This window comes from Pleurodeles waltl, chromosome 3_1 (genome assembly GCF_031143425.1).
Source record: "Pleurodeles waltl isolate 20211129_DDA chromosome 3_1, aPleWal1.hap1.20221129, whole genome shotgun sequence".
Lineage (NCBI taxonomy): Eukaryota > Metazoa > Chordata > Amphibia > Caudata > Salamandridae > Pleurodeles > Pleurodeles waltl.
The window spans coordinates 426486392-426502646 of NC_090440.1; the positions used below are offsets into that span (position 1 = coordinate 426486392).

A 16255-nucleotide genomic window follows, 5' to 3' on the forward strand; every position below is an offset into this window, starting at 1 on the left:
ACCGTGTGTTTCCAATGTTAATTCCCATAGGAGTTTTGAACACAACTGCAGTTCGAACCGCTGGGCGGAATTACACCAAATTTGACAGAAAGGTAGGTTTCGGTATGCAGATTACGCTTTTGGGTATTTGGTGTAAATCTGTTCAGTAGTTTTTGAGATTTTAAAGGGGAAATACATTTGTATATCTAGGGCTGCAGATCCGTGGCAACGTTATTGTGGCGAATTAGCGAATGCGCACCCCTAACAGGAATGCTGTGATTGGCTGTCTGCAACCTGACCAGAAAGTTGCATCCGCCATTTTAGGTAAAGGGACACGTACCTTGGGCTGAAAAATAAAATGGAATAGGGGTCAACTGTAACTTGCGCCCTCACCATGCAGTCCTTGTTACTCTAGATATTACAGCACTTCTAACACCTTTTATAACATCTATACAAATATCAGTGAAACATTAAAAGTCAAATTATTGAAGAAAAAACTGTGCATGGCGGGGGCACGAGTTATAGTTACCTTAGGCTGCAAGTTATAGTTACTTGAAATAACAAACTATAACTGCCGAATTGCTCTGGTTTTTTGTGTGAGTAAATTCAGAACCTAGCTATAACGGCCCTGTAACCTTTGTTTTTTTAAATGAATGAATATATATATATATATATATATATATTTCAAAGAAAAGACCAAAGGTTAAACCGTAATTATACTTAGGAAGACTTTATTCTTTGTATAGAAAACAAACTTAAACTACACAAACATTATAAATTGTTAAGTTATAGTTCTAACTTAAATTTATAGTTTACGCACCACCTTTAAATTACTATAATCTTATTTATTTTTTCTATACAACCCAAACTTATACTACACAAGCATTAGACTTAATTTATAATTTATGCAAAACCTTCATATTATTATAACTCGTACACCTCCATACACAGTGTATTGAACTCAGTAGCCACACTCTATTCATTGTAACTCGCGCCGTCTACATTCACCACTTATAGCCTTTCATATTACATCAGTTATGCCATGTGAAAGCATAGCATTATGACATTGCACATCACATCATTTGTGAGAACACAGTTCATGGTATGGTGGCGAGTTCTGGTTAATGTATCGTGGCTTCCGAGTTCAGTACACTGTGTATGGAGGTGCATGAGTTATAATAATTTGAAGGTGTTACATAAATTATAAATGTAAGGTGTAAGTATAACTTTATAATGTTTATGTAGTTTGTAAATTAAGAATAAATAAAGTGATATTAATAAAAAAATGGTGCATATATTAGAAATTGAAGGTGTAACTATAACTTAAGTTCTAATGCTTGTGTGGCTTAAGTTTGGTTTCTATAGAAGAAATAAAGTTTTCCTAACTACTGGTTAACCTTTGTTTTTTTCATTTAATTCTAATGTTTACATTTTTTTAAAATAAAAATGTGTTTCAGATCGCAGAGTCCGGTGTCATTGGTGGAGTGTTGTTACTTGTAGTGTTGTACAGTAAAGTGGAGTGGCATGGTATAGCATATAGTTAAGTAAAGTGTCATGGAATGAAGTGGTGTGTGGTACACAGTCACCTGCAGTAGATTGAAAAGGCATAGTTTTGTCTTGAGTAAACTGGAATGGTGTCTTGTACAGTACAGTGGACCAGTGTGTCATAGTGTTGGAAAGTGTTGTAGAGTGGAATGGAGTGTTGTAAAGTGGAGCGTAGGGCCATAGAGTGGAGTATGGTGTTGTATAATGGCACAGAGTGTAGTAGAGTCTTGTACAATAGAGCTGCATAGACTAGAATATTGTAGAATCGAGCGGTGTATAGTGGAGTATCATGAGGAGGCACAGCGTCGGGTAAAGTGTTGTGGAGTGGAATCCAGGGTAGTGGTGTAGCACAGAGTGGAGTAGAGTGGACTAGCATAGCATACAGTGCAGTAAAGTGTTGTAGGTTGGAGTGGTGTGGGGGTGCCATACAGTGGAGTAGAATAGAGAGCGGTACATTATGTTAGAGTGAGTAGCATAGACTATAATAGAGTTCAGTGGCATAAAGTTGCATACACTGGAGAGGCATAGAGTGCAGTAGTTGAGTACAGCGGAGTAGTTTGCAATATATTGTAGTAAAGTAGGGTGGAGCAGCATAGATGGAGTTGCGTAGACTGTTGTAGAGTGGAGTAGAGTGTTGTATAGTGGCATAGAGTAAAATAGTGTGCTGTAGACCCACACTGGCAGTAGTACATTGTTGTACAGTAAAGTGCTATGGAGTGGAGTATGGTATGGTAGAGTGGAGGGGTATGGCCAGTTGAGTGTAGTACAATCTTGTTGAGCGTAGTACAGTGGAGTAGATTGGAGTTGGGTAGAGTGATGTGGAGTGGCATAGAGCACAGTGGGATATAGTAGAGTGGCGTACAGTGGAATAGCATAAAGTGGAGTGGAATAGTGTAGAGTCAAGTGCTGTTGAGTGACATCGACTGGAGGGACGTGGAGTGACTTAGAGTTGAATGGCATACAGGGGGGTGGTGTAGAGTGGAGTAACTTACAGTGGAATAGTGTACAGTAGAATGATGTACAGTGAAATAGTTTAGAATGGAGTGACATGCAGTGGAGTGATGTAGAGTGGAATAGAGTGGAATAGCCTAGAGTGAAGTGGCTTAGAGTAGAGCAGAGTGGGATACAGTGGAGTGCCGTAGACTGGAGTGGCTTACAGTGGAGTTGTGTAGAGTGGAGTAGTAGTGTACAGTGAGCTGCATAAAATGGAGTGGGGTAGAATAGAGTGGCCTACAGTGGAGTGAGATACACTATAGTGGCATATAGTGGAATAACATAGAGTGGAGTGGCGTAGTGTAGAGTGGCGTTGAGTGTAATAGCTTAGAGTAGAGTGATGTAGGGTGGAATAGCATAGAGTGGAGTGATACTTCAAACGAGTGAAAGTGGGTCGATTGATGTAAATGTAATGTGACATTAATATAAAATTATTGGGTGCAAATGCTAATGTTTTGGTAGTAAGTATGAATAGTTTAAGGAGTGTTTAAGTTATAAGTGTCAAAATATTTATCTATTGTGACATGGTATACTGTGGTACATGCTGATGACAAGGTAGTATATGATCAGGTAATGGCTGTCTTTACAAAATGTAAAAGGCAGCCATGTAGTTTTCAGCACACTTTGGCTGCATTCTGGGTGAGAGCCTTAGATATAGGTAAGTAGTAGGTTTTATTGTTGTTCCCTACCCATTATTAAGTTGGTAACAGGTTGTGTAATTAATTAGTATTTTTCTGTATTTTTTTTTTAACGCTTTATGGACAACCGGGCTGTACAAAAAAAAAAAAAAACACTGTGATACACTATATTAGTAAGATATAGTTTAGTACATTATATTTATAAGTTTTTTTTAGCACATTTTTTATTTTTAAAACAAATTGTTCAGTAATTTGTAGGTATTATCGCAGTACTCCATAGAGTTCTTTGTAAAGGAATAAATATATTAAATAAATAAAAATACACGGTAGTACACTACAATTGTAAAATAAAGAGTAGTGGAGTGTATTTTTTATTTTTTTTTACATATTTTATTTTTTATTTTCTTGTAAAGTGCCACAGTACTTTCTTGGAAGTGCTGCAGTACTCCGGACATGTGTTTTTTTTTATATATATAGAAAGTTAAAATAATTTTCCCTACCTATTGCCACTTTATTTATGTGGCAATAGATAGGGAAAATCTAAAATCTAATACCTGTATCTAAGGCCCTAACCCAGAACACAGCCAAAGTGTACTTAAAACAACATGGCTGACTTTAAGTTTTGTAACGGCAGTCATCAGCCAATCATATCATACCTCATCATCGCAATGTACTGCAGTACTTTCGCAAAATGCCACAAAATTTCATGAAACTACTGCGGCCACAGATGTCACTAAGTTAAAATGCCTTATAACTTTAAAAATACGTACCCTACTTACCTGTAGTACCGAAAAGGATTATCTACATACCATAATCAATATTCCTGCAAAATTTCATTCAAATCCATTCACCTGTTTTTGTCTTACTCAACATTTGTCCAATTCAAAAGTGGAAGTTGTGTTCTTTAAATGCTACTAAAAAAAAAAGAAAAAGCTTGCAGACATGTTAGCAAAACAGTGTCTGCATGCCTTCTAGATCATAAAATAGCCTCTATTTTTCATTTAAATATAATTTTTTTGACTCCATTGACTCCACCTGACACTTTTCACTGTCAGGTTCAGATGCTTCGACTAGACACCATTGTCGTGCTCTTCTCGGCCTCCACAGGTTCCTCTCCCTCCGACAGAGTTGTTTCTGTTGGTGTTCCCTCTACTACCTTCCCGGGTTGCTGTCTGCGTCCCGAGCGACTCACGTGTCATCCTCGGCCGCACACATGGGTGCTGCTCCCGTCTCATCTGTTTTCTAGTGAATGCCGCAACTGTGATGGAACGGACACCTATCAGATACACTCCTCGCTGTTGCATGAAGTACCTCTGGACCAAGCTCCACTAGGTATGTAACCTATGCCCTTCCCACAAGCACAACGAGGATGCCTGTGACGCCTGCCACTGCTTCTGTTTAAAAAAAAAAAAAACTGATGCCACAGGTAAGCGGAGACAACAACCCAGATGTTTTGGCATCCTGGATCTTGAGGAGGAATAATATACACAGCTGTTGGCCACTGATAAAAAGGTTTTCTTTCCTAATCCAAGCTCCAGCTCCGACCTGAAGTTCAAGGGCATACCTCTGGCACAAATGGTCCTGAGTATGGCTCTCCCACCCCACCCCCCTCAACACCACTCCATTCACAGAGCTAGGCTTTTGGGCCACCACTGCCTTCGGGTCATGGTTGACACCAAACCTCTCCATCAGATGCAATTGATAGGCTCAGCCAGGTGCCATAGAAGCCATCAAAGCCTGTGCCTGCTCCTGCATCAGCGCCAACCCGTCAATCAGAGCCAAACCTCTCTGCATCAAAGTTGAAATAGTGAAATAAGGGCCAGTCCTGAAGAATCCAGAGTCTGCTCTGAAGCCCTCTGCACAGAAAACAGTTGATCCGATCCTGCAGAAGCTAAATTATGAGATTGATGCTTAGCAACAGCATCTTGTCATGCCTTCCCACATGTACCTGATCCTTGTCTGCCCACTGGAGATTGCTCCACAAGCCTCAAAACGCCATCTGACCATTGAGGAAGCCCTCGATGTCCCTATTCCAGAAAAACAGAGGAAGAAGTCAGACAAGGCCTCCACCCTGATGCTGGTCAATGATCCGCCACCACCCCCTGATTCTCCATCCCCGCCATGCTCAACACATGACCATCCACACTTCAGGGAAAGATGGAGGTTGGGAAGGATATTCAAGAAACACCCCCATATGGTGATGCCTAGAATTCCTCTGAAGGGGACCATAAAACTAAAATATAAAAACCTAAAACACAGAAATTCACCAGGTATAGTTTTCTGAGATAACTCTAACTTTTGTCACAACCATGCACTACTTGTGACCTCACATATTACATGACTCATAACATTGACCTATTTTTCAACCCCTTCTTGATTACTCAAGCACCTCTTCAAATGCAAATTTCTCAAATGGCTGAGAGGATTTACACTAAATCTCAAAAGTATGCTTTCTGGATAAACATTTGTTCAAATTTGGTGTAATTCTATTCAGCTCTTTTTTTCTGTGCAGCAACAGAAGTTTCTAATGGGAAATATTATGGGAAATCAATGTTTTTTTAACTCTCCGTTTTCTTTGACCCCAAACTTGATGGATCACTATGAATCGCTCTGTGAAGGAGCCCAGGTGGATAAAGGATTTTTTCAAACATTTTGTGCAGATTTGTCAAATGACACCAAAGTAATTAGCAAAACAAAAATGTTCTTCCAGTGGAAAATCTGACCTAACTGCAGCTACAAACTGCTAACTGCCCTGTATTTAAAAATAAAATAAAACTAACTCTAAATTGGGTAGCGTAGTAGGAGCTGTCAAGGCTTCTTCAGGGGCAGCTCAGATACAGATCAGTGAAAATGACTCTGAACTCAACTCATCATGCAGACAGCGTGACAACAAATCACCGTCCAGTGAAATACTTGTTTTTGTATAAAAGGTATTTTCACTCTAACTCTGCAAAGTTAACTGACATTCGGAATGCAGTTATTTAATCCACTTTAAGTTTGGGCTGCAGTAGATGTCAGGTCACTCCCTGTCCTCCCACCTCTAGTGCAACGGGTTTGGTGTTACTGCGCATTCACTGATTGCCGCATCCAGAGAATGTAAACTAATAGGCCGTACTCAAGAGTTCCTCCTTCAGACTCTGCCAGTAAGTTCATTTTTTAGAGTCTAGGGATTAGCAGCACCAATGGTCGAATGTCCCCTGGGGCCCCAAAGACCCAGGTCTCGGCTTAGCCGCTCCGGTGACAAAGTACCATGCGGCGGTACAGCGCAGTCCTCTTCTGAAGTCGGGCCATCCACTGTCACACTTGCAGCACCTGGTAGATGCCAGCTCTCTTCCCTGAGCCATGGTATTTGCGGATTTCAAATGGGCAAGTTGCTCCAGCAGTGGTGCAGTAAATATTTTACTTTCCTGGCAGAGTGGGGAGTTGGTCTCCTTTCTCTGATGGGGTTCAGTTGGGGCAGCCCACAAGATATGCAGTTGATCCCCACCTTGTTCACAACAGTTTCTGGTCTCGGGTGATGACCAGTACTTCTCAGCTTTAGCTTCTCCGGCGGCCCCTCTTTGAATACAGGGTCACCTAGCCACTTCAGCACAGGGGCAATGGCCCGAATGATGCAGGACGTGTTCTTCCCTGCCACAGGCTTTGATCCACGCAACAGCAGCCCCTCCTAGCATATGGGGTCACCACATGAGTGTAGCACACGGCAAGGGCCCGATTGGGGCAAAGACTGGTTTCTTCTGCCACAGTGTTTCGTCAGGCAGCGGCAGCACTTCTTGGCATACGGGGGTTTCCCAGTTAGTTCGACACATGAGCAGCGGGACGATGGGAGCGGGTTTCTCCCTCTGTGCTTCTCTAACTCAATTCATGACGGACCCTCCTGGCGTACGGGGTCACCAATGCAGTCCAGCACACGGGCTGGGTCCTGATTGGTGCAAAGCTTGATTCCTGACACCTCAGACAGATAGTGCTCACGCCAGGGCTCCCACCTGGACCTCGCTTCCTCCAATGTTCTCCTCTTCTTCACGGGCACACCAGCCTTGGTGAGCAGGCAGGTGCTGTTGTTCCATGGCAGGTTATCTTGGCTTCCCTGGATGATGTTCCCTAACCCAGGACGGAGGCTATCAGGCTGGGCCCTCAATCCTGGTCACATGCAGAAGTCTTGCAGAGCTTCCCCTCCTCATGCAGCCTGGCTCGCTGCTCGGCAGATGACAAAGTTGGGGGTCTCAGACTCCCTTGCTTGTAGTTCTTTTACAGACACAAAACGTGATTTAATGTATTGACCTTTAAAGTTTCATTTTGGGGTTCTGATTCCTTGAAATGGACATCTCTCCTCATTCTTCTTCCTCCTGAAAATGTCTGTAACAGTAGACAGGACTTTAAAGCTGATTAACCGACAACACGATTCATGAGAGTGATCAGAGTTCACACCTGGATGTCAGCCACAGTGATATGTGCATCAAAGGTTAATACTGGGCTATCAGCCCTACTCTTTATGATTACCTTATCACCCCCATCTCCCCCTTCTTGAGATGTATCCAGCCTGCCCTGTGATCTGCAACTGAATCGAAGAGCCCTTTGAAATGCACAGGCTCTCTCTCCGCTCATCGAGTGCTTGTCCCACCCAGCTTACAGGAATGCAGCAATACACAATTCTGTCTGGGGGTATTCCTCTACTCCACATGTTCTCTCCAAGCAGGCCTGGGGTTTCCAAAGTGGATCACAGGTTCTCCTCCATATTGTGTACTAGTGCAGGCCCATCTGCTGGTTTTGGCCCCGGTCACCGTCACTCCTGTGGTCCAGCTGTGTCCAAAAAAGGGGGGGAGGAGCCACAGGACCCACCTCCCGGGGTTATTAACGGACCTGGGGACCCCATCCCCTAGGGCCAGCTCCAGCAATGTGCTGGGGTGCCCATCATAGCAGTTTCCCGGGATGGGCACTTGCGCCTTCGCCATGCACTGCTAATTACCCCACATATTACATCAGTTATAACATCTTCTATGACATCATTGATAATATCACTGCAACATGTGCAACAAAATTATTGATGAGAAAACTGTGCATGGCGGGGTTGCAAGTTATAGTTACCTTAGGGCACGAGTTATAGTTATTTGAGATAACACTAACTGCTGAATTTCTATGGTTTTGTGTCTGTATATTCTGAACTAACTATGACATCCCTGTAACCCTTGTTTTTTCTTAGAGAGTGTGTGTGTGTGTGTATATATATATATATATGTATATATATATATATATATATATATGTATATATATATATATACATATATATATATATACATCTCATAGTGGCGGTCGCCACTAGGTAGTTCTAGTTAGGACTATGTTTCCATAAAAAAAGTGTTTTTTGACTTGCCTGTGTCTTTGGCACCATTTGACGAATTTTCATGAACTTTTCCAAAAAAGTGCCCTGGTGATCCTCAAAAAGTTTTGGGGTGATCCGTCAAGCGGGTCCTGAGAAAAAGCCCGAACCATTGGACAGAATTACACCAAATTTGTCAGAAAGCTAGCTTTCGGTACGTAGATTGTGCTTTTCTTATTTGGTGTAAATCAGTTCAGTAGTTTTGGAGATATTAAAGAGAAAACAAATTTGTGTATCTCTGGCTGCAACAACTTCATGAAAAAAGACAAGCTTGTGCTGGGAATGCACAGCTCTGATTGGCTGCCAATACTTCAAACCAGGAAGTGTTGGTAGCCAGCGTGGGACTCTGCTTCAGCTGAGTTCCACAAAGAAATTTTTTTAAAAAAGAAAAGAAAACAAGGAGCTAGGGTAGTGTCAACCCGACCCTTTAGCATTTTATAAACATTTTTTGCTGAAATTTGCCATTCTCAAGTCCCCGATGGGCCAAGTCCCAGGCGCATTGCTAATTTAATGCAGGGGCCTCAGACACCACCATCTCGCACAGGCTTTATACAGCTATGATACCGGGGCCCGCATGGCACCACCTCTCCTGGGCTACAAAAAAAAGTGAAGGGGTCAGTTTTGGACCCCTGTAGTCCCGGGCACCACCCCCTCCTCGGGGCTATACTCATTGGATGGGGTCCGCGTGACCTCCCTCGAGGAGCCACTGATGGCCCTGGGCTCTTGCTATGTCCCAGGGTGCCCACCCTCAGGACATAGCTATTTGCTTTTGCTGACAGCCCCCACCAAGCAAAAGCAAACAAAGTCCGCTTTCTGACAGCGGGAGCTGTCAAACAACTCCCACTGTTAGAAAGCAGAGTTCATCTGTCTTTCCTGCATGCAAATATGTACACGGAGAAGACAGATGAAAGCATTGCTCCCACAAGCAGAGAGCTTCTTTTTAAAGCAACTCACTGCTTCTGGTCGCAATGCCGGCTCCTGACAGGATGCAGGGAGCTGGCTAGGACTAGGAGGGTCTTCAGTGCAATGGTCTCTCCATGCTTTAACTTCAAATAGTAAGACTAGCAACATGTTTGGTACAAATGTTATAGTTACATTTGGATGCAGAGTTGAACAGAGTCATTGGTATCCTAATGATCAAGTTCTTGTATTGTCACTCAGTAGGCTGAAGGTTCAAATCTGAGTATCCGATGGTAGTGTGTTTGTTTATTTACTAGTGTTTTGACTGTTAAACCTTCCTAGTAATGGAACATTCATGTTTCTTTCCTCACATGTGTAGGATGCTTGTCATAGGTATGTCTGGAAACAGCTTATCAAGGAGTCACCTGTGGCCTAATGGTTAAGGTCACAGACCCTCACGCTGACAGTTGAGTGTTCTGCTCCAGGTGTGTCCGTGATCATGTCCCTCCTTCAATTTCTTTTAAATTTTAAACATTTAAGGTTCATACTGAAAGGTGATCTCACTCTTTTTAATTGACAAATATATTTTTCTTTTCAATTTGTCCAGAAATATCTCATTCTGAGTATATCATTCATCAAAGCCTAACAAAACTCTCTATCTCTCTCCCCTCACTTTTTCTCTCTCTTTCAATCTCTTACATACACCTACTCATTCACGTACCCACTCAGAAGCTCATGCACCCATTCACAGACCCACTCAAACCCATATGCACACACTCACAGCTCCACTCGGACCCTCGTGCACCCACTGACACCCTCGTCCACCCACTCACAGACCTGCGCAGACACTGATGCACCCACTAAAACACTGATGCACAGACTCTCACAGCCACTCTCTCCCCCAGATGACCCTCACATCCAGATAGACAAGCTGCAGCTAACTCCCACCACGCACGGCCAAAGGGCTGTATGTAGTGTAGGGTTGGGCAGCTAGGTGAGTTGGCCGCAGGGTCTGGCTGCAGGCCAGGCGGCATTACGAGCAACCCCTGCCACGCACGATGAAGGCCGTGCATGGTGGAAGGTTGGGTGCTTATAGCGGGCTGGCCTTTTGGACAACGGATTCGGCCCTACGCGGCGGTAGTTGGATTAACTTATAGTAATGAACAAAAACCATAGAAATTCACTAAAAAATACAAAGGTTACAGGGACCTTATAGATAGGAAATAGAATTGAAAAAAACCCATAGAAATTCACTGAAAAAAACGAAGGTTACAGGGACATTATAGTTAGGCTCACATTTTAAACGTACAAAACCATAGAAATTCACCTGTTATGGTTAGTTATCTCAAGTAACTATAACTTGTGCCCTATGGTAACTATAACTTGCCCCCTCGCTATGCACTGCTAATTATCCTGCAAATTACAGCACTCACAACATATTTGATAACATCACTGATAATTTCAATGTAATATTTGCAGTAAAATTTGTTATGAAATACTGTGCATGGTGGGGCGCAAGTTATAGTGACTTGAGATAACTTTAACAAGTGAATTTCTATCGTTTTGTGTGGTGTGAGCTAACTATAACGTCCCTGTAACCTTTGTTTTTTTCTCATTGAATGTATTTATATATAATGACTTGCAATAGGCAGTAGGTAGTTACAGTTAGGATTAAGTTTCCATATAAGGTATTTTTTTGTACTGCCTATAACTTTGGTGCCATTTGACAAATCTTCAAAAAAAATTCTAAACTAGTACGCAGGTCACTTCAGCTGCTGTGTGGAAGGGTTCAGGGCGATAAGTAAAGGAGGGTTCCAAAACGCCTTTTCCTCATGCAAGCTCCAGTAGGAATTTTAGACACAACTACAACCTGAACCGCTTAAAGGAATTACACCAAATTTGGCAGACAGGTAGGTCTTGGTCCAGAAAGAGGGCTTTTTGTGATCTGGCAAAAATCCGTTCAGTATTGTTGGAGTTATTAAAGGAAAAAGAAATATAGATATCTAGGGGCAAGGGATCCACTCGCGGAGGATCCGCAGATCTGATTGAAAAGCAAGGCCCAGACTGTCTAGTCAGTCTGAGAAGAAAGTCGTGGCCGCCACACATCAGGTGGTGGCGGCGAGGGGGGGTGTACAATGATGAGCCGACTAAAGGGGCCAGGATACAGGTATCCTGTCTCCTGACCCCATAGAACTGAAGGTCCCTCATGGGGAGAAAACTGCCCAGTTTTCCTTTTCTTTTGGCCGATCCGCACGTCCACTGCAGGGCTCAGCTCAACTTCCAGTGTAAGTCCACGAGGAATCTGCAGATCCAAAATGAAAAAAATACACCCACTCACACCTCAAAACCCGCTGTGCACAACCAAAGGGTTGGGTGTGTGCAAGGGGGTTGGCTGCAGGGCCTGGCCACTTATTAATGTACAGTAATTATATATTACTTTACGTTAAAAAGAAACATACACATTCACTGAAAAAAAGCAAGGGTTACAAGGGTGTCATTGTTAGTTTCACGTTTTACCCACACAATGCCATAGAAATTCAGCCGTCATATTTAAACTTATAGTTATACATATCTGAAGAAACTATAACTTGTACCATTAAGTAACTTTAAGCCACAAGTTATAGTTTCTTAACCTTTCTTAACATAAGTAGAGATAGAATTATAACTGTAGTATATATACATTTTTTCACTCTTCCACTACATGGATATCTGAACTAATGATGATTTATGAAACCCCTTTTCTCAAGATCTCTCTCCAGCATGATTTATCTTATGATGTGAAGAATAACACCGGCCTTCCTGTATCATCAAATCGCTCAACCAGCAGCAACCACATACATAGATATATGAGGACTAGCTGTAGAAGAGGGTAAAGGGAATGGATTAAAAGAAAACAGAAATTTAGACTCTATCTCTTGGCCTTGTAACTTCTACTGGGAAAGGGAGTCTACAGGTTGTACACAATATCTTAAGTAACTTGCCCTGAGTACTAGGTGTAACTGTAATTACGAATATATATATATATATATATATATATATATATATACACACACACACCATATTAGTATATCTGTGTAAGCAACTCTCTTTACTTCGATGTGAAACTTCTAATTCATGGAAACTAAACATACAAAATAAGAAGTATCTCAAATATCAATACGCACTAGTACTTCTCCTTTGTCTTGAATTATTACCTCAGTCTTCACGACTATACACACTTTCTACTTGGCATCTGTATAACTGCAAAAGAACAACTAACGTGCTGTTGTTCCCTATGCTTAGCAAATATATATTCCACTCAAGGAATTCTTCGTATTTCCTTGTGGGGTATGAAGATTGGAACGTAGTTTCTATGATCGTTCCTCATGACCCAAACCCCTTTCAGGCTACCAAATATTACAACCTTTGTGTTATAATTCTCGCATCCAAGATCACATATACCTCATATTCATTGTCTGAATTCAGCTAAATTGCCATAGGATGTGAAGCAAGACTTGTTTTTTAAGAGCAAGGGTTCAGCAAACATCCATGATGGACCCAGAAAACTAGGATGCAGTTTAAAATATTTTTTGCAAATGCAGTTTTTAGGGTCGAGCCTGCGCTAGCGTGCGCTTGCGCATACGTTTCGCTTGCAAGATGCTGTAGTAGTTAGAAAAGGGCCCGGAGCCCCGTCCATGTCACACCAGTGTCTTTCATTGGTTTGTGGGATTGCTCTTTAAAATTTGCTTGCTTTCAATAGTGGTAGGCATGCATACGTCATGCCTTCTCCGGCGGTTAGCCCTCCTCCAGTGCAGCGACCAAATACTGAAAACATACAAAGCTCGCTGTTTTCCATACGGTTTGTGGACTACGTTTTCCACAGCGTGATCTCGCTTGGCAGAAGTCGAGCGCTTTGCATGACATCGACCCTGTTACATAGTTAATTGCACTTTTGCCGGTTACGTAGATATTTGCAGTTTTGCTGATAGGTTTCACTACGAGTGAACTGTAGCAGCGCGATCACTCTTTTTTTTTTTTTTTTTTTTTTTTTTCCATTTAATGAGGCAAGAAAAGTCCAGTTGGGAGTTTACAACTACTGATGGCTCTAACTCGGAGAAATGTGAGACCCCGTTGCATTGCAAATGCTTGTTTTGTAAGGAGCCACGCTTTCTCACCTACAACATACTTAGATGTTGGACTTCTCTTACAGTCAGCATGAAACCTAAAATCATCTTTAGTTTTTCTCAGGGCTGCTTGTATAAATTTCTGAATATCAATTAATTTTGTTAAATGTTCTTGCACAGAAGAAACTGAGGTAGACCGACTAATCCAAACAGAATATACAGGGATGACAGCAGTACATATGAAAGAAAGGTGACATCCCAATAGATGAGTTATCCATCTTACCATATATTAACTCTACGATCCTCAGCATTTTGTTGCAGTCCTCCTCTTATGCCAAGGCTCAATATCTGCCTTTGTTTCAATCTTTCAATCTGAGTATCTGTCTGAGGACAAGTAGTGGACAGGTAAACTTCTATATCTGGTTTCTTACATGAAGTTGTGGAAAAAAATATTTGCTAACTCTTTGGATGTGGGCAAACCAGTCTGAGCTATAACATGACCCATCTTAGTTAGATGGTCCAGCATAACTAGAATTACTGTGCAACTTTCTCTTTTGGGCTGCTCTATAATAAAATCCAATGATTTTGCATGTCCATGTGGGATAGGTAACGTTCTCAATAAACTCATTAGTTTATTATGTGAACTCTTAATTTGAGCATATATTGAACTTGTTTTTACATATGTCTATAACATCAGTAAGGAAACTTGTGCACCAAAAATATATTAAATATATTCATACTGCTAACAGTCTTAACAATTCCAGGATGCCCAGGCACTTTAAAATCATGAAGTCAGTTAATAGTTTATTATCTTACATGATCTGATGGTAAGTATTCAGCCTTTCCATGATACACTAGTCCATCTTTGTCTTGACTATTTCCTTGTTCTTTTAACCAAGATTCATTTTTCTGTGTATTGCCTTTCTGCATGTGCTTTGGTCAGAAATGAATCAACATTATTCAGAGCAATGGAAAGATCATACAAAACCTTTGGAGATGAAATGGACTGTGGACCTTCAGTCACATGATTTTCATTCTAAAAATGGACCTAGTGTTGATAAAGTATCGGCCTTCCTTTTCTTAGTGCCTGATACATAATTTATTGCAAAATCATTTAAAGTCCACCTGACTTGCCTAGTGGTACATGCTTGGGCTGATTTAAAAACCTGGAAATTTCTGGGATCTCTCTTCACCTTTCTAGCATATTTGGTCCCTAACAATATTTCCATTCTTCAAAAGATCTCATAATAGCTACAAGTTTATAGTCCGTGATGTTATCATTTAACTTAACTTAACACTGCTTGTGAGACATCTCAGAAAAGTAAGGTGCTTGGTGAACCTGACCAGTGGGAAAATCCAACCATTGTTTGGATTTCTCTGAGATACAGTACCTCCCATCACATGATGAGAAATACCTGTCTCAACAATGAAAGGACATTCTGAATTAGGATGATGCAAAATATTAAGGCACTTGAAAAATGTTCTTTCTAAAAACTAAGTGCAAATACACATCTACTCTTTTTCATAGTAACTTTGTAACATGCCTTATGATTTCCTAAAACTGATGAATGAACCTCCTATATTACATTGCTAAACCTAAAAAAACAGCATTGTCTTACCTGAGGTTGATGTGGGACATAACACTATTGCTGCTTCTTTCTTTTTTTCCATCCTTATGCATTTTGAGCAGAGGTCTTCAAACTGGGTGGCGGGCCCCCCTTGGGGGGCCTCAAGTGATCCCAGGGGGGGCGCCAAACTCTGGCCAAAAGAAATATTATATAGATAACATGCCTTTGTTTTAAGCAAAAGCATGTTATTGCAGTTTTAAAAAGGTAACAATACTGAACTGCAATGTTTAAATAGGTTTAGACCTATTTAAACATTGCCATCTTTCTAAAATAAATGTGAAAAATTCTGAGGGGGGGCCCAATGATTTTTATATTTCAATTGGGGGGGCGCGGCATTAAAAAGTTTGAAGACCACTGCTTTAGAGTAATAAAATACTCTAAAAATGTCTCTGTAGTGGAGTGAAAAAGACATTCATCCATTTTAGCAACAGGATCATGGTCTCTTAAATGTTATAAAACTGCCCTAATGTTTTTTTTTCAGTTCCTAAGGTGTCAGAACAGAGCATAGTATCAATTAAATAGACGATACAGAAAATGTCCACAAATCTTAATACTCATCAATAAAATACTGAAACGGTGGTGGAGTGTTTCAGAGACCAAAAGGCATGACCTCATATTCCATCAATCCAGAGTTAGTAAGGAAAGGCATTTTGCATTCATTACCCACTTTGACCCTTACAAGATGGTAGCCTTTTTTAAGATTTAAGTTTATAAATAATTTTGCATTTCAGATTTGGTCAATTAAAATGTATCAGTGGCAGAGAATAACAGTTCTTCATAGTAATTGTATTGATGACTCAGCAGTCTATATGTCATCTTAGCTCTACCTCTTCTTTGATTATGAAAAATAATGGGAATGAACTTAGAGATAGTATGGGCCTTGCAAATTTGGTAGCCAAATTTGCATCTAAATATTTTCTAAGATATTTTGTTTCTGATGCATCAAGTACATACTCTGGACTACAAGTAATTTATGCATGTGGTTCCAACTGGATCTTCCAGTTGTAACGTCTGTGTGGGGTTTCATATGAAAAACATAACATAATTCTTGATGATTAGGTGGTAAAGAGATGGGACACCCAATAGCTGGCA

At 41.1% G+C, this 16255-nt stretch overlaps 1 protein-coding gene across 4 annotated transcripts in view; it reads left to right on the forward strand.

Moving 5' to 3' along the window:
* Positions 1 to 16255, forward strand: part of FANCI (FA complementation group I) — a 714639-nt gene that overhangs the window by 390025 nt on the left and 308359 nt on the right. The window lies entirely within an intron of this gene.